The following is a 22,814-nucleotide window of genomic DNA, read 5'->3' as shown; positions in this document are numbered from 1 at the left end:
ACTCGAGAGTGGTGGAAATTGCCAACGGCCATACCACGCTGAATACACCGGTTCTCGTCCGATCACCGAAGTTAAGCAGCATCGGGCCCGGATAGTACTTGGATGGGTGACCGCCTGGGAACACCGGGTGCCGTTGGCTTTCAATATTTTTTTTCCGAAACGAACGTATTTTGAGGCATTCTCTGATGTTTTTAATTTTTTTCAAATAATTTATTTTGCAATGCCAGACATTGCATGCGTGATTTTGAATTGGTATGTTCCCTTTTGACACCATTCCATTTCATCTAGATGCGACCAGCTCTCTTGGGGCAATGCATTGGTGCTGTAGTAACCCGTATCTCTTCCACATTTATCCAAAGTTCGTTTTGAGATGGCAAATTACCTCCGTCTCCCGCCATCATATAGTATGGTCGTGGACGGCCCGATGTATGCAAGCCGTGGGCAAGAAAATAGACGTCGTGTCGCGTCGTTGCAAGTGTTTGCGGGCTTGATATTGCTAAAATAGTTGACTCGAGAGTGGTGGAAAATGCCAACGGCCATACCACGCTGAATACACCGGTTCTCGTCCGATCACCGAAGTTAAGCAGCATCGGGACCGGATAGTACTTGGATGGGTGACCGCCTGGGAACACCGGGTGCCGTTGGCTTTCAATATTTTTTTTCCGAAACGAACGTATTTTGAGGCATTCTCTGATGTTTTAAATTTTTTTCAAATAATTTATTTTGCAATGCCAGACATTGCATGCGTGATTTTGAATTGGTATGTTCCCTTTTGACACCATTCCATTTCATCTAGATGCGACCAGCTCTCTTGGGGCAATGCATTGGTGCTGTAGTAACCCGTATCTCTTCCACATTTATCCAAAGTTCGTTTTGAGATGGCAAATTACCTCCGTCTCCCGCCATCATATAGTATGGTCGTGGACGGCCCGATGTATGCAAGCCGTGGGCAAGAAAATAGACGTCTTGTCGCGTCGTTGCAAGTGTTTGCGGGCTTGATATTGCTAAAATAGTTGACTCGAGAGTGGTGGAAATTGCCAACGGCCGCAAGAAAATAGACGTCGTGTCGCGTCGTTGCAAGTGTTTGCGGGCTTGATATTGCTAAAATAGTTGACTCGAGAGTGGTGGAAAATGCCAACGGCCATACCACGCTGAATACACCGGTTCTCGTCCGATCACCGAAGTTAAGCAGCATCGGGCCCGGATAGTACTTGGATGGGTGACCGCCTGGGAACACCGGGTGCCGTTGGCTTTCAATATTTTTTTTCCGAAACGAACGTATTTTGAGGCATTCTCTGATGTTTTAAATTTTTTTCAAATAATTTATTTTGCAATGCCAGACATTGCATGCGTGATTTTGAATTGGTATGTTCCCTTTTGACACCATTCCATTTCATCTAGATGCGACCAGCTCTCTTGGGGCAATGCATTGGTGCTGTAGTAACCCGTATCTCTTCCACATTTATCCAAAGTTCGTTTTGAGATGGCAAATTACCTCCGTCTCCCGCCATCATATAGTATGGTCGTGGACGGCCCGATGTATGCAAGCCGTGGGCAAGAAAATAGACGTCGTGTCGCGTCGTTGCAAGTGTTTGCGGGCTTGATATTGCTAAAATAGTTGACTCGAGAGTGGTGGAAAATGCCAACGGCCATACCACGCTGAATACACCGGTTCTCGTCCGATCACCGAAGTTAAGCAGCATCGGGCCCGGATAGTACTTGGATGGGTGACCGCCTGGGAACACCGGGTGCCGTTGGCTTTCAATATTTTTTTTCCGAAACGAACGTATTTTGAGGCATTCTCTGATGTTTTTAATTTTTTTCAAATAATTTATTTTGCAATGCCAGACATTGCATGCGTGATTTTGAATTGGTATGTTCCCTTTTGACACCATTCCATTTCATCTAGATGCGACCAGCTCTCTTGGGGCAATGCATTGGTGCTGTAGTAACCCGTATCTCTTCCACATTTATCCAAAGTTCGTTTTGAGATGGCAAATTACCTCCGTCTCCCGCCATCATATAGTATGGTCGTGGACGGCCCGATGTATGCAAGCCGTGGGCAAGAAAATAGACGTCGTGTCGCGTCGTTGCAAGTGTTTGCGGGCTTGATATTGCTAAAATAGTTGACTCGAGAGTGGTGGAAATTGCCAACGGCCATAAAATACCACGCTGAATACACCGGTTCTCGTCCGATCACCGAAGTTAAGCAGCATCGGGCCCGGATAGTACTTGGATGGGTGACCGCCTGGGAACACCGGGTGCCGTTGGCTTTCAATATTTTTTTTCCGAAACGAACGTATTTTGAGGCATTCTCTGATGTTTTTAATTTTTTTCAAATAATTTATTTTGCAATGCCAGACATTGCATGCGTGATTTTGAATTGGTATGTTCCCTTTTGACACCATTCCATTTCATCTAGATGCGACCAGCTCTCTTGGGGCAATGCATTGGTGCTGTAGTAACCCGTATCTCTTCCACATTTATCCAAAGTTCGTTTTGAGATGGCAAATTACCTCCGTCTCCCGCCATCATATAGTATGGTCGTGGACGGCCCGATGTATGCAAGCCGTGGGCAAGAAAATAGACGTCGTGTCGCGTCGTTGCAAGTGTTTGCGGGCTTGATATTGCTAAAATAGTTGACTCGAGAGTGGTGGAAATTGCCAACGGCCATACCACGCTGAATACACCGGTTCTCGTCCGATCACCGAAGTTAAGCAGCATCGGGCCCGGATAGTACTTGGATGGGTGACCGCCTGGGAACACCGGGTGCCGTTGGCTTTCAATATTTTTTTTCCGAAACGAACGTATTTTGAGGCATTCTCTGATGTTTTTAATTTTTTTCAAATAATTTATTTTGCAATGCCAGACATTGCATGCGTGATTTTGAATTGGTATGTTCCCTTTTGACACCATTCCATTTCATCTAGATGCGACCAGCTCTCTTGGGGCAATGCATTGGTGCTGTAGTAACCCGTATCTCTTCCACATTTATCCAAAGTTCGTTTTGAGATGGCAAATTACCTCCGTCTCCCGCCATCATATAGTATGGTCGTGGACGGCCCGATGTATGCAAGCCGTGGGCAAGAAAATAGACGTCGTGTCGCGTCGTTGCAAGTGTTTGCGGGCTTGATATTGCTAAAATAGTTGACTCGAGAGTGGTGGAAATTGCCAACGGCCATACCACCCTGAATACACCGGTTCTCGTCCGATCACCGAAGTTAAGCAGCATCGGGCCCGGATAGTACTTGGATGGGTGACCGCCTGGGAACACCGGGTGCCGTTGGCTTTCAATATTTTTTTTCCGAAACGAACGTATTTTGAGGCATTCTCTGATGTTTTTAATTTTTTTCAAATAATTTATTTTGCAATGCCAGACATTGCATGCGTGATTTTGAATTGGTATGTTCCCTTTTGACACCATTCCATTTCATCTAGATGCGACCAGCTCTCTTGGGGCAATGCATTGGTGCTGTAGTAACCCGTATCTCTTCCACATTTATCCAAAGTTCGTTTTGAGATGGCAAATTACCTCCGTCTCCCGCCATCATATAGTATGGTCGTGGACGGCCCGATGTATGCAAGCCGTGGGCAAGAAAATAGACGTCGTGTCGCGTCGTTGCAAGTGTTTGCGGGCTTGATATTGCTAAAATAGTTGACTCGAGAGTGGTGGAAAATGCCAACGGCCATACCACGCTGAATACACCGGTTCTCGTCCGATCACCGAAGTTAAGCAGCATCGGGCCCGGTTAGTACTTGGATGGGTGACCGCCTGGGAACACCGGGTGCCGTTGGCTTTCAATATTTTTTTTCCGAAACGAACGTATTTTGAGGCATTCTCTGATGTTTTAAATTTTTTTCAAATAATTTATTTTGCAATGCCAGACATTGCATGCGTGATTTTGAATTGGTATGTTCCCTTTTGACACCATTCCATTTCATCTAGATGCGACCAGCTCTCTTGGGGCAATGCATTGGTGCTGTAGTAACCCGTATCTCTTCCACATTTATCCAAAGTTCGTTTTGAGATGGCAAATTACCTCCGTCTCCCGCCATCATATAGTATGGTCGTGGACGGCCCGATGTATGCAAGCCGTGGGCAAGAAAATAGACGTCGTGTCGCGTCGTTGCAAGTGTTTGCGGGCTTGATATTGCTAAAATAGTTGACTCGAGAGTGGTGGAAATTGCCAACGGCCATACCACGCTGAATACACCGGTTCTCGTCCGATCACCGAAGTTAAGCAGCATCGGGCCCGGATAGTACTTGGATGGGTGACCGCCTGGGAACACCGGGTGCCGTTGGCTTTCAATATTTTTTTTCCGAAACGAACGTATTTTGAGGCATTCTCTGATGTTTTTAATTTTTTTCAAATAATTTATTTTGCAATGCCAGACATTGCATGCGTGATTTTGAATTGGTATGTTCCCTTTTGACACCATTCCATTTCATCTAGATGCGACCAGCTCTCTTGGGGCAATGCATTGGTGCTGTAGTAACCCGTATCTCTTCCACATTTATCCAAAGTTCGTTTTGAGATGGCAAATTACCTCCGTCTCCCGCCATCATATAGTATGGTCGTGGACGGCCCGATGTATGCAAGCCGTGGGCAAGAAAATAGACGTCGTGTCGCGTCGTTGCAAGTGTTTGCGGGCTTGATATTGCTAAAATAGTTGACTCGAGAGTGGTGGAAATTGCCAACGGCCATACCACGCTGAATACACCGGTTCTCGTCCGATCACCGAAGTTAAGCAGCATCGGGCCCGGATAGTACTTGGATGGGTGACCGCCTGGGAACACCGGGTGCCGTTGGCTTTCAATATTTTTTTTCCGAAACGAACGTATTTTGAGGCATTCTCTGATGTTTTTAATTTTTTTCAAATAATTTATTTTGCAATGCCAGACATTGCATGCGTGATTTTGAATTGGTATGTTCCCTTTTGACACCATTCCATTTCATCTAGATGCGACCAGCTCTCTTGGGGCAATGCATTGGTGCTGTAGTAACCCGTATCTCTTCCACATTTATCCAAAGTTCGTTTTGAGATGGCAAATTACCTCCGTCTCCCGCCATCATATAGTATGGTCGTGGACGGCCCGATGTATGCAAGCCGTGGGCAAGAAAATAGACGTCGTGTCGCGTCGTTGCAAGTGTTTGCGGGCTTGATATTGCTAAAATAGTTGACTCGAGAGTGGTGGAAATTGCCAACGGCCATACCACGCTGAATACACCGGTTCTCGTCCGATCACCGAAGTTAAGCAGCATCGGGCCCGGATAGTACTTGGATGGGTGACCGCCTGGGAACACCGGGTGCCGTTGGCTTTCAATATTTTTTTTCCGAAACGAACGTATTTTGAGGCATTCTCTGATGTTTTTAATTTTTTTCAAATAATTTATTTTGCAATGCCAGACATTGCATGCGTGATTTTGAATTGGTATGTTCCCTTTTGACACCATTCCATTTCATCTAGATGCGACCAGCTCTCTTGGGGCAATGCATTGGTGCTGTAGTAACCCGTATCTCTTCCACATTTATCCAAAGTTCGTTTTGAGATGGCAAATTACCTCCGTCTCCCGCCATCATATAGTATGGTCGTGGACGGCCCGATGTATGCAAGCCGTGGGCAAGAAAATAGACGTCGTGTCGCGTCGTTGCAAGTGTTTGCGGGCTTGATATTGCTAAAATAGTTGACTCGAGAGTGGTGGAAAATGCCAACGGCCATACCACGCTGAATACACCGGTTCTCGTCCGATCACCGAAGTTAAGCAGCATCGGGCCCGGATAGTACTTGGATGGGTGACCGCCTGGGAACACCGGGTGCCGTTGGCTTTCAATATTTTTTTTCCGAAACGAACGTATTTTGAGGCATTCTCTGATGTTTTAAATTTTTTTCAAATAATTTATTTTGCAATGCCAGACATTGCATGCGTGATTTTGAATTGGTATGTTCCCTTTTGACACCATTCCATTTCATCTAGATGCGACCAGCTCTCTTGGGGCAATGCATTGGTGCTGTAGTAACCCGTATCTCTTCCACATTTATCCAAAGTTCGTTTTGAGATGGCAAATTACCTCCGTCTCCCGCCATCATATAGTATGGTCGTGGACGGCCCGATGTATGCAAGCCGTGGGCAAGAAAATAGACGTCGTGTCGCGTCGTTGCAAGTGTTTGCGGGCTTGATATTGCTAAAATAGTTGACTCGAGAGTGGTGGAAATTGCCAACGGCCATACCACGCTGAATACACCGGTTCTCGTCCGATCACCGAAGTTAAGCAGCATCGGGCCCGGATAGTACTTGGATGGGTGACCGCCTGGGAACACCGGGTGCCGTTGGCTTTCAATATTTTTTTTCCGAAACGAACGTATTTTGAGGCATTCTCTGATGTTTTTAATTTTTTTCAAATAATTTATTTTGCAATGCCAGACATTGCATGCGTGATTTTGAATTGGTATGTTCCCTTTTGACACCATTCCATTTCATCTAGATGCGACCAGCTCTCTTGGGGCAATGCATTGGTGCTGTAGTAACCCGTATCTCTTCCACATTTATCCAAAGTTCGTTTTGAGATGGCAAATTACCTCCGTCTCCCGCCATCATATAGTATGGTCGTGGACGGCCCGATGTATGCAAGCCGTGGGCAAGAAAATAGACGTCGTGTCGCGTCGTTGCAAGTGTTTGCGGGCTTGATATTGCTAAAATAGTTGACTCGAGAGTGGTGGAAATTGCCAACGGCCATACCACGCTGAATACACCGGTTCTCGTCCGATCACCGAAGTTAAGCAGCATCGGGCCCGGATAGTACTTGGATGGGTGACCGCCTGGGAACACCGGGTGCCGTTGGCTTTCAATATTTTTTTTCCGAAACGAACGTATTTTGAGGCATTCTCTGATGTTTTTAATTTTTTTCAAATAATTTATTTTGCAATGCCAGACATTGCATGCGTGATTTTGAATTGGTATGTTCCCTTTTGACACCATTCCATTTCATCTAGATGCGACCAGCTCTCTTGGGGCAATGCATTGGTGCTGTAGTAACCCGTATCTCTTCCACATTTATCCAAAGTTCGTTTTGAGATGGCAAATTACCTCCGTCTCCCGCCATCATATAGTATGGTCGTGGACGGCCCGATGTATGCAAGCCGTGGGCAAGAAAATAGACGTCGTGTCGCGTCGTTGCAAGTGTTTGCGGGCTTGATATTGCTAAAATAGTTGACTCGAGAGTGGTGGAAATTGCCAACGGCCATACCACGCTGAATACACCGGTTCTCGTCCGATCACCGAAGTTAAGCAGCATCGGGCCCGGATAGTACTTGGATGGGTGACCGCCTGGGAACACCGGGTGCCGTTGGCTTTCAATATTTTTTTTCCGAAACGAACGTATTTTGAGGCATTCTCTGATGTTTTTAATTTTTTTCAAATAATTTATTTTGCAATGCCAGACATTGCATGCGTGATTTTGAATTGGTATGTTCCCTTTTGACACCATTCCATTTCATCTAGATGCGACCAGCTCTCTTGGGGCAATGCATTGGTGCTGTAGTAACCCGTATCTCTTCCACATTTATCCAAAGTTCGTTTTGAGATGGCAAATTACCTCCGTCTCCCGCCATCATATAGTATGGTCGTGGACGGCCCGATGTATGCAAGCCGTGGGCAAGAAAATAGACGTCGTGTCGCGTCGTTGCAAGTGTTTGCGGGCTTGATATTGCTAAAATAGTTGACTCGAGAGTGGTGGAAATTGCCAACGGCCATACCACGCTGAATACACCGGTTCTCGTCCGATCACCGAAGTTAAGCAGCATCGGGCCCGGATAGTACTTGGATGGGTGACCGCCTGGGAACACCGGGTGCCGTTGGCTTTCAATATTTTTTTTCCGAAACGAACGTATTTTGAGGCATTCTCTGATGTTTTTAATTTTTTTCAAATAATTTATTTTGCAATGCCAGACATTGCATGCGTGATTTTGAATTGGTATGTTCCCTTTTGACACCATTCCATTTCATCTAGATGCGACCAGCTCTCTTGGGGCAATGCATTGGTGCTGTAGTAACCCGTATCTCTTCCACATTTATCCAAAGTTCGTTTTGAGATGGCAAATTACCTCCGTCTCCCGCCATCATATAGTATGGTCGTGGACGGCCCGATGTATGCAAGCCGTGGGCAAGAAAATAGACGTCGTGTCGCGTCGTTGCAAGTGTTTGCGGGCTTGATATTGCTAAAATAGTTGACTCGAGAGTGGTGGAAATTGCCAACGGCCATACCACGCTGAATACACCGGTTCTCGTCCGATCACCGAAGTTAAGCAGCATCGGGCCCGGATAGTACTTGGATGGGTGACCGCCTGGGAACACCGGGTGCCGTTGGCTTTCAATATTTTTTTTCCGAAACGAACGTATTTTGAGGCATTCTCTGATGTTTTAAATTTTTTTCAAATAATTTATTTTGCAATGCCAGACATTGCATGCGTGATTTTGAATTGGTATGTTCCCTTTTGACACCATTCCATTTCATCTAGATGCGACCAGCTCTCTTGGGGCAATGCATTGGTGCTGTAGTAACCCGTATCTCTTCCACATTTATCCAAAGTTCGTTTTGAGATGGCAAATTACCTCCGTCTCCCGCCATCATATAGTATGGTCGTGGACGGCCCGATGTATGCAAGCCGTGGGCAAGAAAATAGACGTCGTGTCGCGTCGTTGCAAGTGTTTGCGGGCTTGATATTGCTAAAATAGTTGACTCGAGAGTGGTGGAAATTGCCAACGGCCATACCACGCTGAATACACCGGTTCTCGTCCGATCACCGAAGTTAAGCAGCATCGGGCCCGGATAGTACTTGGATGGGTGACCGCCTGGGAACACCGGGTGCCGTTGGCTTTCAATATTTTTTTTCCGAAACGAACGTATTTTGAGGCATTCTCTGATGTTTTTAATTTTTTTCAAATAATTTATTTTGCAATGCCAGACATTGCATGCGTGATTTTGAATTGGTATGTTCCCTTTTGACACCATTCCATTTCATCTAGATGCGACCAGCTCTCTTGGGGCAATGCATTGGTGCTGTAGTAACCCGTATCTCTTCCACATTTATCCAAAGTTCGTTTTGAGATGGCAAATTACCTCCGTCTCCCGCCATCATATAGTATGGTCGTGGACGGCCCGATGTATGCAAGCCGTGGGCAAGAAAATAGACGTCGTGTCGCGTCGTTGCAAGTGTTTGCGGGCTTGATATTGCTAAAATAGTTGACTCGAGAGTGGTGGAAATTGCCAACGGCCATACCACGCTGAATACACCGGTTCTCGTCCGATCACCGAAGTTAAGCAGCATCGGGCCCGGATAGTACTTGGATGGGTGACCGCCTGGGAACACCGGGTGCCGTTGGCTTTCAATATTTTTTTTCCGAAACGAACGTATTTTGAGGCATTCTCTGATGTTTTTAATTTTTTTCAAATAATTTATTTTGCAATGCCAGACATTGCATGCGTGATTTTGAATTGGTATGTTCCCTTTTGACACCATTCCATTTCATCTAGATGCGACCAGCTCTCTTGGGGCAATGCATTGGTGCTGTAGTAACCCGTATCTCTTCCACATTTATCCAAAGTTCGTTTTGAGATGGCAAATTACCTCCGTCTCCCGCCATCATATAGTATGGTCGTGGACGGCCCGATGTATGCAAGCCGTGGGCAAGAAAATAGACGTCGTGTCGCGTCGTTGCAAGTGTTTGCGGGCTTGATATTGCTAAAATAGTTGACTCGAGAGTGGTGGAAATTGCCAACGGCCATACCACGCTGAATACACCGGTTCTCGTCCGATCACCGAAGTTAAGCAGCATCGGGCCCGGATAGTACTTGGATGGGTGACCGCCTGGGAACACCGGGTGCCGTTGGCTTTCAATATTTTTTTTCCGAAACGAACGTATTTTGAGGCATTCTCTGATGTTTTTAATTTTTTTCAAATAATTTATTTTGCAATGCCAGACATTGCATGCGTGATTTTGAATTGGTATGTTCCCTTTTGACACCATTCCATTTCATCTAGATGCGACCAGCTCTCTTGGGGCAATGCATTGGTGCTGTAGTAACCCGTATCTCTTCCACATTTATCCAAAGTTCGTTTTGAGTCGTTTTGAGATGGCAAATTACCTCCGTCTCCCGCCATCATATAGTATGGTCGTGGACGGCCCGATGTATGCAAGCCGTGGGCAAGAAAATAGACGTCGTGTCGCGTCGTTGCAAGTGTTTGCGGGCTTGATATTGCTAAAATAGTTGACTCGAGAGTGGTGGAAATTGCCAACGGCCATACCACGCTGAATACACCGGTTCTCGTCCGATCACCGAAGTTAAGCAGCATCGGGCCCGGATAGTACTTGGATGGGTGACCGCCTGGGAACACCGGGTGCCGTTGGCTTTCAATATTTTTTTTCCGAAACGAACGTATTTTGAGGCATTCTCTGATGTTTTTAATTTTTTTCAAATAATTTATTTTGCAATGCCAGACATTGCATGCGTGATTTTGAATTGGTATGTTCCCTTTTGACACCATTCCATTTCATCTAGATGCGACCAGCTCTCTTGGGGCAATGCATTGGTGCTGTAGTAACCCGTATCTCTTCCACATTTATCCAAAGTTCGTTTTGAGATGGCAAATTACCTCCGTCTCCCGCCATCATATAGTATGGTCGTGGACGGCCCGATGTATGCAAGCCGTGGGCAAGAAAATAGACGTCGTGTCGCGTCGTTGCAAGTGTTTGCGGGCTTGATATTGCTAAAATAGTTGACTCGAGAGTGGTGGAAATTGCCAACGGCCATACCACGCTGAATACACCGGTTCTCGTCCGATCACCGAAGTTAAGCAGCATCGGGCCCGGATAGTACTTGGATGGGTGACCGCCTGGGAACACCGGGTGCCGTTGGCTTTCAATATTTTTTTTCCGAAACGAACGTATTTTGAGGCATTCTCTGATGTTTTTAATTTTTTTCAAATAATTTATTTTGCAATGCCCGACATTGCATGCGTGATTTTGAATTGGTATGTTCCCTTTTGACACCATTCCATTTCATCTAGATGCGACCAGCTCTCTTGGGGCAATGCATTGGTGCTGTAGTAACCCGTATCTCTTCCACATTTATCCAAAGTTCGTTTTGAGATGGCAAATTACCTCCGTCTCCCGCCATCATATAGTATGGTCGTGGACGGCCCGATGTATGCAAGCCGTGGGCAAGAAAATAGACGTCGTGTCGCGTCGTTGCAAGTGTTTGCGGGCTTGATATTGCTAAAATAGTTGACTCGAGAGTGGTGGAAATTGCCAACGGCCATACCACGCTGAATACACCGGTTCTCGTCCGATCACCGAAGTTAAGCAGCATCGGGCCCGGATAGTACTTGGATGGGTGACCGCCTGGGAACACCGGGTGCCGTTGGCTTTCAATATTTTTTTTCCGAAACGAACGTATTTTGAGGCATTCTCTGATGTTTTTAATTTTTTTCAAATAATTTATTTTGCAATGCCAGACATTGCATGCGTGATTTTGAATTGGTATGTTCCCTTTTGACACCATTCCATTTCATCTAGATGCGACCAGCTCTCTTGGGGCAATGCATTGGTGCTGTAGTAACCCGTATCTCTTCCACATTTATCCAAAGTTCGTTTTGAGATGGCAAATTACCTCCGTCTCCCGCCATCATATAGTATGGTCGTGGACGGCCCGATGTATGCAAGCCGTGGGCAAGAAAATAGACGTCGTGTCGCGTCGTTGCAAGTGTTTGCGGGCTTGATATTGCTAAAATAGTTGACTCGAGAGTGGTGGAAATTGCCAACGGCCGTGAGGACGTGTCTGTGTTCCGGTTCTGTGTGTGCGTTTCCCCGGCGTTCGAGGCTTCGATCGCCGGGAGGGGTGAAACTCGCTGCCTCCCCTAGTGCTTGTGGCGGAGAAGTTTTTTTTGTGGTGGAGTTTTCCCCTTTTTTCTTTATCAGGCCTGTTTAGGGCTTGAGGTGCGTGATTGGTTCTTTTCTTTCCTTGTTAAGGTAGTAAATTAGAATGCCTTACGATAGGAAGGCCACGCTAATTATAAGTCTCAATGACTTAAAAGAAAGCGCTACGGCCCTAGAGGTCCATCGATTCATCGGTGTCGAGCTCGGGCTAAAATTGGAAGATTTGGTGGCTATTCAGTTTGGAATTACTAGGAAAACAGTTTATGTTAAGGTGATAAATGAAGAATTAGTGGAAAAAATTTTGCGGTCGAAAGGGGGGCCCATCGACTTTCCTTCAGAAGCCGATAAGCGGGGAACGGCGACCTTGGAGTCGGCCTCTAGCAGGGCAACCTTTGTTAAGGTGGTCTCACTCCCGCCTGAAGTCCCCAGATTTGAGGTGGAAATGGCCCTCGGAAAATACGGCAAGGTGGTCTCCCACACGGACAACCAGTGGATTGGGCAGGGTCTGTACAAAATCAGTACAGGTACCCGAACAGTCAAGATGTACATTAAGAGCCCCATACCATCATATATCCCTATCGCCGGGTTTAGAGCTGTAATACACTACGACGGGCAAAAGCAAACCTGTTCCAGGTGTGGGAGTGAGGAGCACCTTAGAGTCAAATGCACAATGATGAAGACGAGTACGGCTTATGCGGATGCATTGCGGGGAAAGAAGTCAAACACGGAGGAGGAAATTCCGCTGGTGCCAATTCCGGAGGAAGATAATGGTACTGATGCAATCGGGGAGAATACAGGGGCAGAGGATTCTTTAGAAGGTGAAAAGCGGCGAGGAACTACGCGAGCCCCCCCGACCAGCGAAGATGATGACTCGGGCAGTGACGGACCGGCAGAGGCCAACGGAATCGGGCGTAAGCGGAGGAAGGGGTCAAGGAACAGGGGGCGGGGTAAAAGGATTTCGACTTCCGTTACCCTTAGCAATTTAATGGAGGCCACCGGCGCGGAAGGGGAAGCTTGCAACGGGGAACGAGGGGTGAGGGGGAACAGCGAGGCCGGGACTAAGGAGATGGACATTCAGGAGGAGGGGCGAGAAGGAAGTGTGGAAATGCTGGCAGACAAGCTGAGCAATAAAAAAATGGAATGGTTGGTGGGGCATAGTGAATCGGAGCCGTGTCGGGGGAGAGAGAGTGGGGGCAGCCGGGCCTCCGTTGACGCCCCGGGAGGGGAAGTGGCCCCGGGGCTGATTGGCGCGGTGGCGTCGAATGGGGGGGTGGTGGCGGTTTTGGCGGGCGGGACCAGGCAGAAAGAAGGTGAAATGGCAGTGGACCACGGTCTGCAGGGGGCGGAGGCTGAAGCGAGCGGTGACTTCACAGTGGTCGACCGGCGGGCCAGGAGGGTAAAGGAAATCGGAAAGAAGAAAGAGGTGTTGCGCGGCAGCGTCACTGCGGGTGAGCATGGAGAAGAGGCTCGGGGCAGCGCCAGTGAGAGCAGTGTTGCGGACGACCTTGAGGAGAGCACCAGCCGATTCTGGAGGGGGTGCAAAAAGGTGGCGGCGGAGCAAAAGCGGACAAAATGGCCTAGCGGCGACTGCGGCAGTGCTGGACCACGTCCGGCATTGGAGGACTGGGCCGAAAAGTTTGCGTATGTTAAAGAAGGTAAATTTAAAATCACGAATAGGGAATCGAATAATTTGGAAACGGAAAAGCCGCTTTCACCTAAAGCAAATATATAGATTGGAATACCTCCCTACCGAATATCCTTTGAACACCGAAATGGACACAAAACTAAAAATAGGCACGCTAAATGTGTGTGGGATCAGAAGCAAGGAAAGGATAGAAAGAGTTTTTGACCTTTTTCAAAAAGAAGGTCTGGACATCCTTTTGTTGCAAGAGGTCACGGGAAGCGCATATTGGGACTCAGGGCCTGCGCAGATATATATGAATACTATAGAACAGGAAAGAGGCACCGCCATATTGTTAAAAAAAAGCATTATCCCACAAAAGATTACAATGTTACCATCTGGGAGGGCGATGGCCATGTACGTACTCGGAATAAAGATAATCAATGTGTACGGCCCGGCCGGCACTAGGAAATTACCGGAAAGGAGGGAATTCTACACGAGGGACCTCCTCCCCCTTTTGAACGGGTTTCAAGGAATGGCACTCCTAGGCGGGGATTTTAATGCAATAATAGACGAAAAAGACAGCCAAAATAACCGAGAAGGATCAGGGAAATACCCAATATGCGGCCCCCTTAAAGCAATTATAAATAACCTCAGGGCAGTTGACGTAGTAAAACTATCCAACGGCAATGACATCCTCCCGTACACCATTTACAGGGAAAACTGGGCAACCCGGCAGGACCGTTTCTATGCATCCCTCGACATGAAGACCCGTATATCGTCCTATTCGGTGCTTCCAGTAACATGCTCCGATCACTGCGCGGTCCTGATCTCCGTCAAAGGATCCCCGAACAGAACGGGGCCAAAGGCAAGGGCAAAGGAATGGAGGTTGAATACTGAGCTGTTTCACGAACAAGACACCAAAGAAATACTGAGGGAGAACATCCAACTGTGGGTAAAAAAGTGGAGTGGAATGGACCCAATTAAAAGATGGGAGATGACGAAAGTCCATATTAGAAGGCTCTTTGCACATTTGCAAAGAATAAGAGCGGAAGAAACAAGAGAAACCATGCTCTTTTATAGGGAAGCGCTCCAAGAAAGTTTAAAATCTAGGAATAAGGGAAGGAGCAACTGGGAAGAAACTAAAGAACTGAAGAGGAAAATTTTTAGTATTGAACAGCAAAGGGCAAAAATACAATCTTGGCAAAAAAGCAAACTATCCCTGCCAGAGGAAGAGGCCTCTGTTTATTACCTGGGGAGAAGATTAAAGGAGTGCAGAAATAATATATTAAACAACGGAATATTTAATGAAAACGGAAGTAGAATAGAGGAGGAAAGTGAAATGATAGACCATGTATACAACCACTTTGTGGCTCTCCTGTCAGGAAATAACACCACACGAAAGGGTAAGTCACCAGACTCCACGCCACTCCCGACACTCCCAGTGGAAATGGCAGAGAGAATGGCGGAAATATACACGAGAGAGGAGTGTGAGGACGCCCTGAGATGGCTCCCCAAGGGGAGGTCTCCTGGTCCCGACGGAATTCCTTACGAATTCTATGAAGAATTTTGGAAAGATCTGAAAGATATACTGATTCCAGCATTTGAGTCCATTTTCAAAAAAAATATTCTCGCCAAGACCCAAAGTGAGGGAAAAATAGTACTCGTACCGAAAAAGAAAGAACCGAGAGTAATAAATGACTACAGACCTATCACACTCCTGAATGCCGATTATAAAATAATGGCGAAAATCGTGAAAACTAGGCTGAGTGAAGGCCTAGCGACGATAATCGGCCCTGACGAACACATAGTAGGGCAGGGAAAAAATATAATATCAGCACTGACGACCATCAGGGACGTGATAGCGAGCCACGATCATAGGCGGGACGAAGGTCTCAAACTAATAGCGGTTGATCTGGACAAGGCATTTGATAGAGTGGAAGTCTATCACGTACTTGACACCTTGAAAGAGATGGGCTTCCCGGAAATATTCTTGGAAAATATTAAAATGTTCACGAAAAACATCAGTTCAAGAGTAAAATTGAGCGCGGGGGTAGAAACAAGGCCGTTTCCTGTAACAAGATCCATTAGACAAGGATGTCCACTATCAATGATTCTCTTTTCAGTAACACTGGAGCCCCTATTACACCGTCTCCGCAGGATTCTGAAAGGTATCCCTGTGGGGAACGAAAAAATAACCGCGGTAGCGTACGCGGACGATATAACGATCTTCGCCAAAGACCAAACGGAGGTTGACATAATCGAGAAATCGCTAAAAGAATATGAAAACGAAAGCGGGCAAAAGGTGAATGTGGAAAAAACGAAGGCCATGCTAATAAAAGACGTCGACTTCACTGGTACTGGTAAATGGAAAGAGGTAACTTCAGTAGACATCCTCGGAATACCATGGAGAAGAACGTTGACGGACACAACTATCGCAGCATGGGAAAAGACAACGTCAACGATCAAAGGAACTATTGCACAATTGAGAGATAGAAACCTCAATATTTACCAGAAAGTCCTTGCGATCAATGCATTAATATATTCCAAGGCCTGGTTCACTGCACAAATCCTTCCGTTGCCAGATAAAAATGGGGCCGTAATGACCAAAATAGCAATGCAATATCTGTGGAGTGGGCAACTGCTAAGGGTGGCAAAGAGCCAGACCTGTCTCCCCAAGGGCAAAGGAGGCCTAGGGATGATTGATGTGCGGGACAAGGCCATTGCCCTCTACGCAAAAACAGTAATTAACACCTTAACTGGCGACTGTCAACAGTCAAAACATCTATTAAAGGTGGCATTGGATGCACCTAGGCAAGATAGAATTATGACAAAAACTATCAGGACAGTTAAAGACATAGTAGAAAAGATGTCGAGAGAAACGAGAGCAACCACAAAGTCCATCTACAGAATACTGAGAAACGACGACTATTGTCAAATCAATATAGAAAAACACATCGTATCAGTAAACTGGAAGAGAGTCTGGAGAAATATCAACAAAAACAGCATGAACTTAAGGACAAAGAGCGCCTTTTTTCTATTTGCTAACTACATAGTAACAACCCAACAAATCAAAAAAAACCTAAAGCTGTCCGGGAACAACGAATGCGAACACTGCGATGCAGCCGACACGCAAGACCACAGGGTGTTTGAATGCAACATATCAAGACAAAGATGGGGCCTAATAAAAAAAGCTTTTAGAGTATTCAATACATTCGGAGAAAAGAATATAGGTAATAGGAATATAATGCTAATGGACTTCAACCTCTTCCCCAGCGGAAAAATGGAAATTATGTGCTGGCTAATAGGACAACATCTACTGACGGTAAACAAGTGGGTGGAAATAGATATGGGAACTTGGTGGGAGAACGTTAAAAAAGAAAGTAAGAACTTAGAAAAACGGCTACAACCATATTGGAAAATAGTAGAACAACTGGTCACAGAAGAAGGCACGGTGGAAAGTCCGGGGTAAAAAAAGAGGGAATGTTATTGAAGTAATGTATCGACGTATATGGGAAGTAATATAATACTCATAAATGTACCAAACAAAAAAAAAAAAAAATTTTAAATGTAAATATAATGTCCTAAAGTAAATGTAATAAATATACCCATATATGTGTATTTATAAATAAATAGGAATAAAGTTTTACTGCTTACCAAAGCCTAGTTTGGGCAGTTAAGATTTTGAACTGCTTTCAAAGGATGTAACTGCCTGTGTGCCATTGTAACATTTTGATGTAAAATGTAAAAAACTATTATTTTCCATTATTTAAAAAAAAAAAAACAATTAATGTATTATTCTATTGACTGTAAAGCACACAACCATGTAATGCAATGTTGGGGCTAGTGCCCTAGAAATAAAGTTATAAAAAAAAATACCACGCTGAATTCACCGGTTCTCGTCCGATCACCGAAGTTAAGCAGCATCGGGCCCGGATAGTACTTGGATGGGTGACCGCCTGGGAACACCGGGTGCCGTTGGCTTTCAATATTTTTTTTCCGAAACGAACGTATTTTGAGGCATTCTCTGATGTTTTTAATTTTTTTCAAATAATTTATTTTGCAATGCCAGACATTGCATGCGTGATTTTGAATTGGTATGTTCCCTTTTGACACCATTCCATTTCATCTAGATGCGACCAGCTCTCTTGGGGCAATGCATTGGTGCTGTAGTAACCCGTATCTCTTCCACATTTATCCAAAGTTCGTTTTGAGATGGCAAATTACCTCCGTCTCCCGCCATCATATAGTATGGTCGTGGACGGCCCGATGTATGCAAGCCGTGGGCAAGAAAATAGACGTCGTGTCGCGTCGTTGCAAGTGTTTGCGGGCTTGATATTGCTAAAATAGTTGACTCGAGAGTGGTGGAAATTGCCAACGGCCATACCACGCTGAATACACCGGTTCTCGTCCGATCACCGAAGTTAAGCAGCATCGGGCCCGGATAGTACTTGGATGGGTGACCGCCTGGGAACACCGGGTGCCGTTGGCTTTCAATATTTTTTTTCCGAAACGAACGTATTTTGAGGCATTCTCTGATGTTTTTAATTTTTTTCAAATAATTTATTTTGCAATGCCAGACATTGCATGCGTGATTTTGAATTGGTATGTTCCCTTTTGACACCATTCCATTTCATCTAGATGCGACCAGCTCTCTTGGGGCAATGCATTGGTGCTGTAGTAACCCGTATCTCTTCCACATTTATCCAAAGTTCGTTTTGAGATGGCAAATTACCTCCGTCTCCCGCCATCATATAGTATGGTCGTGGACGGCCCGATGTATGCAAGCCGTGGGCAAGAAAATAGACGTCGTGTCGCGTCGTTGCAAGTGTTTGCGGGCTTGATATTGCTAAAATAGTTGACTCGAGAGTGGTGGAAATTGCCAACGGCCATACCACGCTGAATACACCGGTTCTCGTCCGATCACCGAAGTTAAGCAGCATCGGGCCCGGATAGTACTTGGATGGGTGACCGCCTGGGAACACCGGGTGCCGTTGGCTTTCAATATTTTTTTTCCGAAACGAACGTATTTTGAGGCATTCTCTGATGTTTTTAATTTTTTTCAAATAATTTATTTTGCAATGCCAGACATTGCATGCGTGATTTTGAATTGGTATGTTCCCTTTTGACACCATTCCATTTCATCTAGATGCGACCAGCTCTCTTGGGGCAATGCATTGGTGCTGTAGTAACCCGTATCTCTTCCACATTTATCCAAAGTTCGTTTTGAGATGGCAAATTACCTCCGTCTCCCGCCATCATATAGTATGGTCGTGGACGGCCCGATGTATGCAAGCCGTGGGCAAGAAAATAGACGTCGTGTCGCGTCGTTGCAAGTGTTTGCGGGCTTGATATTGCTAAAATAGTTGACTCGAGAGTGGTGGAAATTGCCAACGGCCATACCACGCTGAATACACCGGTTCTCGTCCGATCACCGAAGTTAAGCAGCATCGGGCCCGGATAGTACTTGGATGGGTGACCGCCTGGGAACACCGGGTGCCGTTGGCTTTCAATATTTTTTTTCCGAAACGAACGTATTTTGAGGCATTCTCTGATGTTTTTAATTTTTTTCAAATAATTTATTTTGCAATGCCAGACATTGCATGCGTGATTTTGAATTGGTATGTTCCCTTTTGACACCATTCCATTTCATCTAGATGCGACCAGCTCTCTTGGGGCAATGCATTGGTGCTGTAGTAACCCGTATCTCTTCCACATTTATCCAAAGTTCGTTTTGAGATGGCAAATTACCTCCGTCTCCCGCCATCATATAGTATGGTCGTGGACGGCCCGATGTATGCAAGCCGTGGGCAAGAAAATAGACGTCGTGTCGCGTCGTTGCAAGTGTTTGCGGGCTTGATATTGCTAAAATAGTTGACTCGAGAGTGGTGGAAATTGCCAACGGCCATACCACGCTGAATACACCGGTTCTCGTCCGATCACCGAAGTTAAGCAGCATCGGGCCCGGATAGTACTTGGATGGGTGACCGCCTGGGAACACCGGGTGCCGTTGGCTTTCAATATTTTTTTTCCGAAACGAACGTATTTTGAGGCATTCTCTGATGTTTTTAATTTTTTTCAAATAATTTATTTTGCAATGCCAGACATTGCATGCGTGATTTTGAATTGGTATGTTCCCTTTTGACACCATTCCATTTCATCTAGATGCGACCAGCTCTCTTGGGGCAATGCATTGGTGCTGTAGTAACCCGTATCTCTTCCACATTTATCCAAAGTTCGTTTTGAGATGGCAAATTACCTCCGTCTCCCGCCATCATATAGTATGGTCGTGGACGGCCCGATGTATGCAAGCCGTGGGCAAGAAAATAGACGTCGTGTCGCGTCGTTGCAAGTGTTTGCGGGCTTGATATTGCTAAAATAGTTGACTCGAGAGTGGTGGAAATTGCCAACGGCCATACCACGCTGAATACACCGGTTCTCGTCCGATCACCGAAGTTAAGCAGCATCGGGCCCGGATAGTACTTGGATGGGTGACCGCCTGGGAACACCGGGTGCCGTTGGCTTTCAATATTTTTTTTCCGAAACGAACGTATTTTGAGGCATTCTCTGATGTTTTTAATTTTTTTCAAATAATTTATTTTGCAATGCCAGACATTGCATGCGTGATTTTGAATTGGTATGTTCCCTTTTGACACCATTCCATTTCATCTAGATGCGACCAGCTCTCTTGGGGCAATGCATTGGTGCTGTAGTAACCCGTATCTCTTCCACATTTATCCAAAGTTCGTTTTGAGATGGCAAATTACCTCCGTCTCCCGCCATCATATAGTATGGTCGTGGACGGCCCGATGTATGCAAGCCGTGGGCAAGAAAATAGACGTCGTGTCGCGTCGTTGCAAGTGTTTGCGGGCTTGATATTGCTAAAATAGTTGACTCGAGAGTGGTGGAAATTGCCAACGGGCATACCACGCTGAATACACCGGTTTTCGTCCGATCACCGAAGTTAAGCAGCATCGGGCCCGGATAGTACTTGGATGGGTGACCGCCTGGGAACACCGGGTGCCGTTGGCTTTCAATATTTTTTTTCCGAAACGAACGTATTTTGAGGCATTCTCTGATGTTTTTAATTTTTTTCAAATAATTTATTTTGCAATGCCAGACATTGCATGCGTGATTTTGAATTGGTATGTTCCCTTTTGACACCATTCCATTTCATCTAGATGCGACCAGCTCTCTTGGGGCAATGCATTGGTGCTGTAGTAACCCGTATCTCTTCCACATTTATCCAAAGTTCGTTTTGAGATGGCAAATTACCTCCGTCTCCCGCCATCATATAGTATGGTCGTGGACGGCCCGATGTATGCAAGCCGTGGGCAAGAAAATAGACGTCGTGTCGCGTCGTTGCAAGTGTTTGCGGGCTTGATATTGCTAAAATAGTTGACTCGAGAGTGGTGGAAATTGCCAACGGCCATACCACGCTGAATACACCGGTTCTCGTCCGATCACCGAAGTTAAGCAGCATCGGGCCCGGATAGTACTTGGATGGGTGACCGCCTGGGAACACCGGGTGCCGTTGGCTTTCAATATTTTTTTTCCGAAACGAACGTATTTTGAGGCATTCTCTGATGTTTTTAATTTTTTTCAAATAATTTATTTTGCAATGCCAGACATTGCATGCGTGATTTTGAATTGGTATGTTCCCTTTTGACACCATTCCATTTCATCTAGATGCGACCAGCTCTCTTGGGGCAATGCATTGGTGCTGTAGTAACCCGTATCTCTTCCACATTTATCCAAAGTTCGTTTTGAGATGGCAAATTACCTCCGTCTCCCGCCATCATATAGTATGGTCGTGGACGGCCCGATGTATGCAAGCCGTGGGCAAGAAAATAGACGTCGTGTCGCGTCGTTGCAAGTGTTTGCGGGCTTGATATTGCTAAAATAGTTGACTCGAGAGTGGTGGAAATTGCCAACGGCCATACCACGCTGAATACACCGGTTCTCGTCCGATCACCGAAGTTAAGCAGCATCGGGCCCGGATAGTACTTGGATGGGTGACCGCCTGGGAACACCGGGTGCCGTTGGCTTTCAATATTTTTTTTCCGAAACGAACGTATTTTGAGGCATTCTCTGATGTTTTTAATTTTTTTCAAATAATTTATTTTGCAATGCCAGACATTGCATGCGTGATTTTGAATTGGTATGTTCCCTTTTGACACCATTCCATTTCATCTAGATGCGACCAGCTCTCTTGGGGCAATGCATTGGTGCTGTAGTAACCCGTATCTCTTCCACATTTATCCAAAGTTCGTTTTGAGATGGCAAATTACCTCCGTCTCCCGCCATCATATAGTATGGTCGTGGACGGCCCGATGTATGCAAGCCGTGGGCAAGAAAATAGACGTCGTGTCGCGTCGTTGCAAGTGTTTGCGGGCTTGATATTGCTAAAATAGTTGACTCGAGAGTGGTGGAAATTGCCAACGGCCATACCACGCTGAATACACCGGTTCTCGTCCGATCACCGAAGTTAAGCAGCATCGGGCCCGGATAGTACTTGGATGGGTGACCGCCTGGGAACACCGGGTGCCGTTGGCTTTCAATATTTTTTTTCCGAAACGAACGTATTTTGAGGCATTCTCTGATGTTTTTAATTTTTTTCAAATAATTTATTTTGCAATGCCAGACATTGCATGCGTGATTTTGAATTGGTATGTTCCCTTTTGACACCATTCCATTTCATCTAGATGCGACCAGCTCTCTTGGGGCAATGCATTGGTGCTGTAGTAACCCGTATCTCTTCCACATTTATCCAAAGTTCGTTTTGAGATGGCAAATTACCTCCGTCTCCCGCCATCATATAGTATGGTCGTGGACGGCCCGATGTATGCAAGCCGTGGGCAAGAAAATAGACGTCGTGTCGCGTCGTTGCAAGTGTTTGCGGGCTTGATATTGCTAAAATAGTTGACTCGAGAGTGGTGGAAATTGCCAACGGCCATACCACGCTGAATACACCGGTTCTCGTCCGATCACCGAAGTTAAGCAGCATCGGGCCCGGATAGTACTTGGATGGGTGACCGCCTGGGAACACCGGGTGCCGTTGGCTTTCAATATTTTTTTTCCGAAACGAACGTATTTTGAGGCATTCTCTGATGTTTTTAATTTTTTTCAAATAATTTATTTTGCAATGCCAGACATTGCATGCGTGATTTTGAATTGGTATGTTCCCTTTTGACACCATTCCATTTCATCTAGATGCGACCAGCTCTCTTGGGGCAATGCATTGGTGCTGTAGTAAC

At 45.9% G+C, this 22,814-nt stretch overlaps 33 non-coding genes and 1 pseudogene across 33 annotated transcripts; all 34 read left to right on the top strand.

Annotated features, from left to right (window-relative positions):
- The first annotated feature begins 20 nt into the window (after positions 1 to 20).
- LOC139688757 (5S ribosomal RNA) lies at positions 21 to 139 on the top strand. The gene has a single exon (XR_011700832.1). It is a non-coding gene; the product is annotated as a 5S ribosomal RNA (ribosomal RNA).
- Positions 140 to 528: 389 nt separating this feature from the next.
- Positions 529 to 647, top strand: LOC139689256 (5S ribosomal RNA). Its single transcript, XR_011701309.1, has one exon. It is a non-coding gene; the product is annotated as a 5S ribosomal RNA (ribosomal RNA).
- A 486-nt stretch (positions 648 to 1,133) lies between these two features.
- LOC139688756 (5S ribosomal RNA) lies at positions 1,134 to 1,252 on the top strand. Its single transcript, XR_011700831.1, has one exon. It is a non-coding gene; the product is annotated as a 5S ribosomal RNA (ribosomal RNA).
- Positions 1,253 to 1,641: 389 nt separating this feature from the next.
- On the top strand, positions 1,642 to 1,760 carry LOC139688754 (5S ribosomal RNA). The gene has a single exon (XR_011700829.1). It is a non-coding gene; the product is annotated as a 5S ribosomal RNA (ribosomal RNA).
- Positions 1,761 to 2,149: 389 nt separating this feature from the next.
- Positions 2,150 to 2,273, top strand: LOC139688717 (5S ribosomal RNA). The gene has a single exon (XR_011700815.1). It is a non-coding gene; the product is annotated as a 5S ribosomal RNA (ribosomal RNA).
- A 389-nt stretch (positions 2,274 to 2,662) lies between these two features.
- On the top strand, positions 2,663 to 2,781 carry LOC139688753 (5S ribosomal RNA). The gene has a single exon (XR_011700828.1). It is a non-coding gene; the product is annotated as a 5S ribosomal RNA (ribosomal RNA).
- A 389-nt stretch (positions 2,782 to 3,170) lies between these two features.
- Positions 3,171 to 3,289, top strand: LOC139689234 (5S ribosomal RNA). The gene has a single exon (XR_011701288.1). It is a non-coding gene; the product is annotated as a 5S ribosomal RNA (ribosomal RNA).
- Positions 3,290 to 3,678: 389 nt separating this feature from the next.
- LOC139688683 (5S ribosomal RNA) lies at positions 3,679 to 3,797 on the top strand. The gene has a single exon (XR_011700781.1). It is a non-coding gene; the product is annotated as a 5S ribosomal RNA (ribosomal RNA).
- A 389-nt stretch (positions 3,798 to 4,186) lies between these two features.
- Positions 4,187 to 4,305, top strand: LOC139688752 (5S ribosomal RNA). Its single transcript, XR_011700827.1, has one exon. It is a non-coding gene; the product is annotated as a 5S ribosomal RNA (ribosomal RNA).
- A 389-nt stretch (positions 4,306 to 4,694) lies between these two features.
- On the top strand, positions 4,695 to 4,813 carry LOC139688751 (5S ribosomal RNA). The gene has a single exon (XR_011700826.1). It is a non-coding gene; the product is annotated as a 5S ribosomal RNA (ribosomal RNA).
- A 389-nt stretch (positions 4,814 to 5,202) lies between these two features.
- LOC139688750 (5S ribosomal RNA) lies at positions 5,203 to 5,321 on the top strand. Its single transcript, XR_011700825.1, has one exon. It is a non-coding gene; the product is annotated as a 5S ribosomal RNA (ribosomal RNA).
- A 389-nt stretch (positions 5,322 to 5,710) lies between these two features.
- Positions 5,711 to 5,829, top strand: LOC139688749 (5S ribosomal RNA). Its single transcript, XR_011700824.1, has one exon. It is a non-coding gene; the product is annotated as a 5S ribosomal RNA (ribosomal RNA).
- Positions 5,830 to 6,218: 389 nt separating this feature from the next.
- On the top strand, positions 6,219 to 6,337 carry LOC139688747 (5S ribosomal RNA). Its single transcript, XR_011700823.1, has one exon. It is a non-coding gene; the product is annotated as a 5S ribosomal RNA (ribosomal RNA).
- A 389-nt stretch (positions 6,338 to 6,726) lies between these two features.
- On the top strand, positions 6,727 to 6,845 carry LOC139688746 (5S ribosomal RNA). Its single transcript, XR_011700822.1, has one exon. It is a non-coding gene; the product is annotated as a 5S ribosomal RNA (ribosomal RNA).
- Positions 6,846 to 7,234: 389 nt separating this feature from the next.
- LOC139688745 (5S ribosomal RNA) lies at positions 7,235 to 7,353 on the top strand. The gene has a single exon (XR_011700821.1). It is a non-coding gene; the product is annotated as a 5S ribosomal RNA (ribosomal RNA).
- Positions 7,354 to 7,742: 389 nt separating this feature from the next.
- Positions 7,743 to 7,861, top strand: LOC139688744 (5S ribosomal RNA). Its single transcript, XR_011700820.1, has one exon. It is a non-coding gene; the product is annotated as a 5S ribosomal RNA (ribosomal RNA).
- A 389-nt stretch (positions 7,862 to 8,250) lies between these two features.
- LOC139688733 (5S ribosomal RNA) lies at positions 8,251 to 8,369 on the top strand. Its single transcript, XR_011700818.1, has one exon. It is a non-coding gene; the product is annotated as a 5S ribosomal RNA (ribosomal RNA).
- A 389-nt stretch (positions 8,370 to 8,758) lies between these two features.
- LOC139688722 (5S ribosomal RNA) lies at positions 8,759 to 8,877 on the top strand. Its single transcript, XR_011700817.1, has one exon. It is a non-coding gene; the product is annotated as a 5S ribosomal RNA (ribosomal RNA).
- A 389-nt stretch (positions 8,878 to 9,266) lies between these two features.
- On the top strand, positions 9,267 to 9,385 carry LOC139688711 (5S ribosomal RNA). Its single transcript, XR_011700809.1, has one exon. It is a non-coding gene; the product is annotated as a 5S ribosomal RNA (ribosomal RNA).
- A 389-nt stretch (positions 9,386 to 9,774) lies between these two features.
- LOC139688700 (5S ribosomal RNA) lies at positions 9,775 to 9,893 on the top strand. Its single transcript, XR_011700798.1, has one exon. It is a non-coding gene; the product is annotated as a 5S ribosomal RNA (ribosomal RNA).
- Positions 9,894 to 10,292: 399 nt separating this feature from the next.
- Positions 10,293 to 10,411, top strand: LOC139688689 (5S ribosomal RNA). Its single transcript, XR_011700787.1, has one exon. It is a non-coding gene; the product is annotated as a 5S ribosomal RNA (ribosomal RNA).
- Positions 10,412 to 10,800: 389 nt separating this feature from the next.
- LOC139689254 (5S ribosomal RNA) lies at positions 10,801 to 10,919 on the top strand. Its single transcript, XR_011701307.1, has one exon. It is a non-coding gene; the product is annotated as a 5S ribosomal RNA (ribosomal RNA).
- A 389-nt stretch (positions 10,920 to 11,308) lies between these two features.
- Positions 11,309 to 11,427, top strand: LOC139689242 (5S ribosomal RNA). The gene has a single exon (XR_011701296.1). It is a non-coding gene; the product is annotated as a 5S ribosomal RNA (ribosomal RNA).
- A 6,005-nt stretch (positions 11,428 to 17,432) lies between these two features.
- Positions 17,433 to 17,531, top strand: LOC139688735 (5S ribosomal RNA; annotated as a pseudogene).
- A 399-nt stretch (positions 17,532 to 17,930) lies between these two features.
- Positions 17,931 to 18,049, top strand: LOC139689231 (5S ribosomal RNA). Its single transcript, XR_011701285.1, has one exon. It is a non-coding gene; the product is annotated as a 5S ribosomal RNA (ribosomal RNA).
- A 389-nt stretch (positions 18,050 to 18,438) lies between these two features.
- On the top strand, positions 18,439 to 18,557 carry LOC139689219 (5S ribosomal RNA). The gene has a single exon (XR_011701274.1). It is a non-coding gene; the product is annotated as a 5S ribosomal RNA (ribosomal RNA).
- Positions 18,558 to 18,946: 389 nt separating this feature from the next.
- On the top strand, positions 18,947 to 19,065 carry LOC139689208 (5S ribosomal RNA). Its single transcript, XR_011701263.1, has one exon. It is a non-coding gene; the product is annotated as a 5S ribosomal RNA (ribosomal RNA).
- Positions 19,066 to 19,454: 389 nt separating this feature from the next.
- LOC139689195 (5S ribosomal RNA) lies at positions 19,455 to 19,573 on the top strand. The gene has a single exon (XR_011701251.1). It is a non-coding gene; the product is annotated as a 5S ribosomal RNA (ribosomal RNA).
- A 389-nt stretch (positions 19,574 to 19,962) lies between these two features.
- LOC139689184 (5S ribosomal RNA) lies at positions 19,963 to 20,081 on the top strand. The gene has a single exon (XR_011701240.1). It is a non-coding gene; the product is annotated as a 5S ribosomal RNA (ribosomal RNA).
- Positions 20,082 to 20,470: 389 nt separating this feature from the next.
- LOC139688692 (5S ribosomal RNA) lies at positions 20,471 to 20,589 on the top strand. Its single transcript, XR_011700790.1, has one exon. It is a non-coding gene; the product is annotated as a 5S ribosomal RNA (ribosomal RNA).
- A 389-nt stretch (positions 20,590 to 20,978) lies between these two features.
- Positions 20,979 to 21,097, top strand: LOC139689172 (5S ribosomal RNA). The gene has a single exon (XR_011701229.1). It is a non-coding gene; the product is annotated as a 5S ribosomal RNA (ribosomal RNA).
- A 389-nt stretch (positions 21,098 to 21,486) lies between these two features.
- On the top strand, positions 21,487 to 21,605 carry LOC139689161 (5S ribosomal RNA). The gene has a single exon (XR_011701218.1). It is a non-coding gene; the product is annotated as a 5S ribosomal RNA (ribosomal RNA).
- A 389-nt stretch (positions 21,606 to 21,994) lies between these two features.
- On the top strand, positions 21,995 to 22,113 carry LOC139689150 (5S ribosomal RNA). Its single transcript, XR_011701207.1, has one exon. It is a non-coding gene; the product is annotated as a 5S ribosomal RNA (ribosomal RNA).
- A 389-nt stretch (positions 22,114 to 22,502) lies between these two features.
- Positions 22,503 to 22,621, top strand: LOC139689139 (5S ribosomal RNA). Its single transcript, XR_011701196.1, has one exon. It is a non-coding gene; the product is annotated as a 5S ribosomal RNA (ribosomal RNA).
- Positions 22,622 to 22,814: the final 193 nt, after the last annotated feature.

The sequence above is a fragment of the Hetaerina americana genome, unplaced genomic scaffold (assembly GCF_022747635.1).
Source record: "Hetaerina americana unplaced genomic scaffold, ioHetAmer1.1.p SCAF_216, whole genome shotgun sequence".
NCBI lineage: Eukaryota > Metazoa > Arthropoda > Insecta > Odonata > Calopterygidae > Hetaerina > Hetaerina americana.
This window is presented reverse-complemented; position numbering and strand designations above follow the sequence as displayed.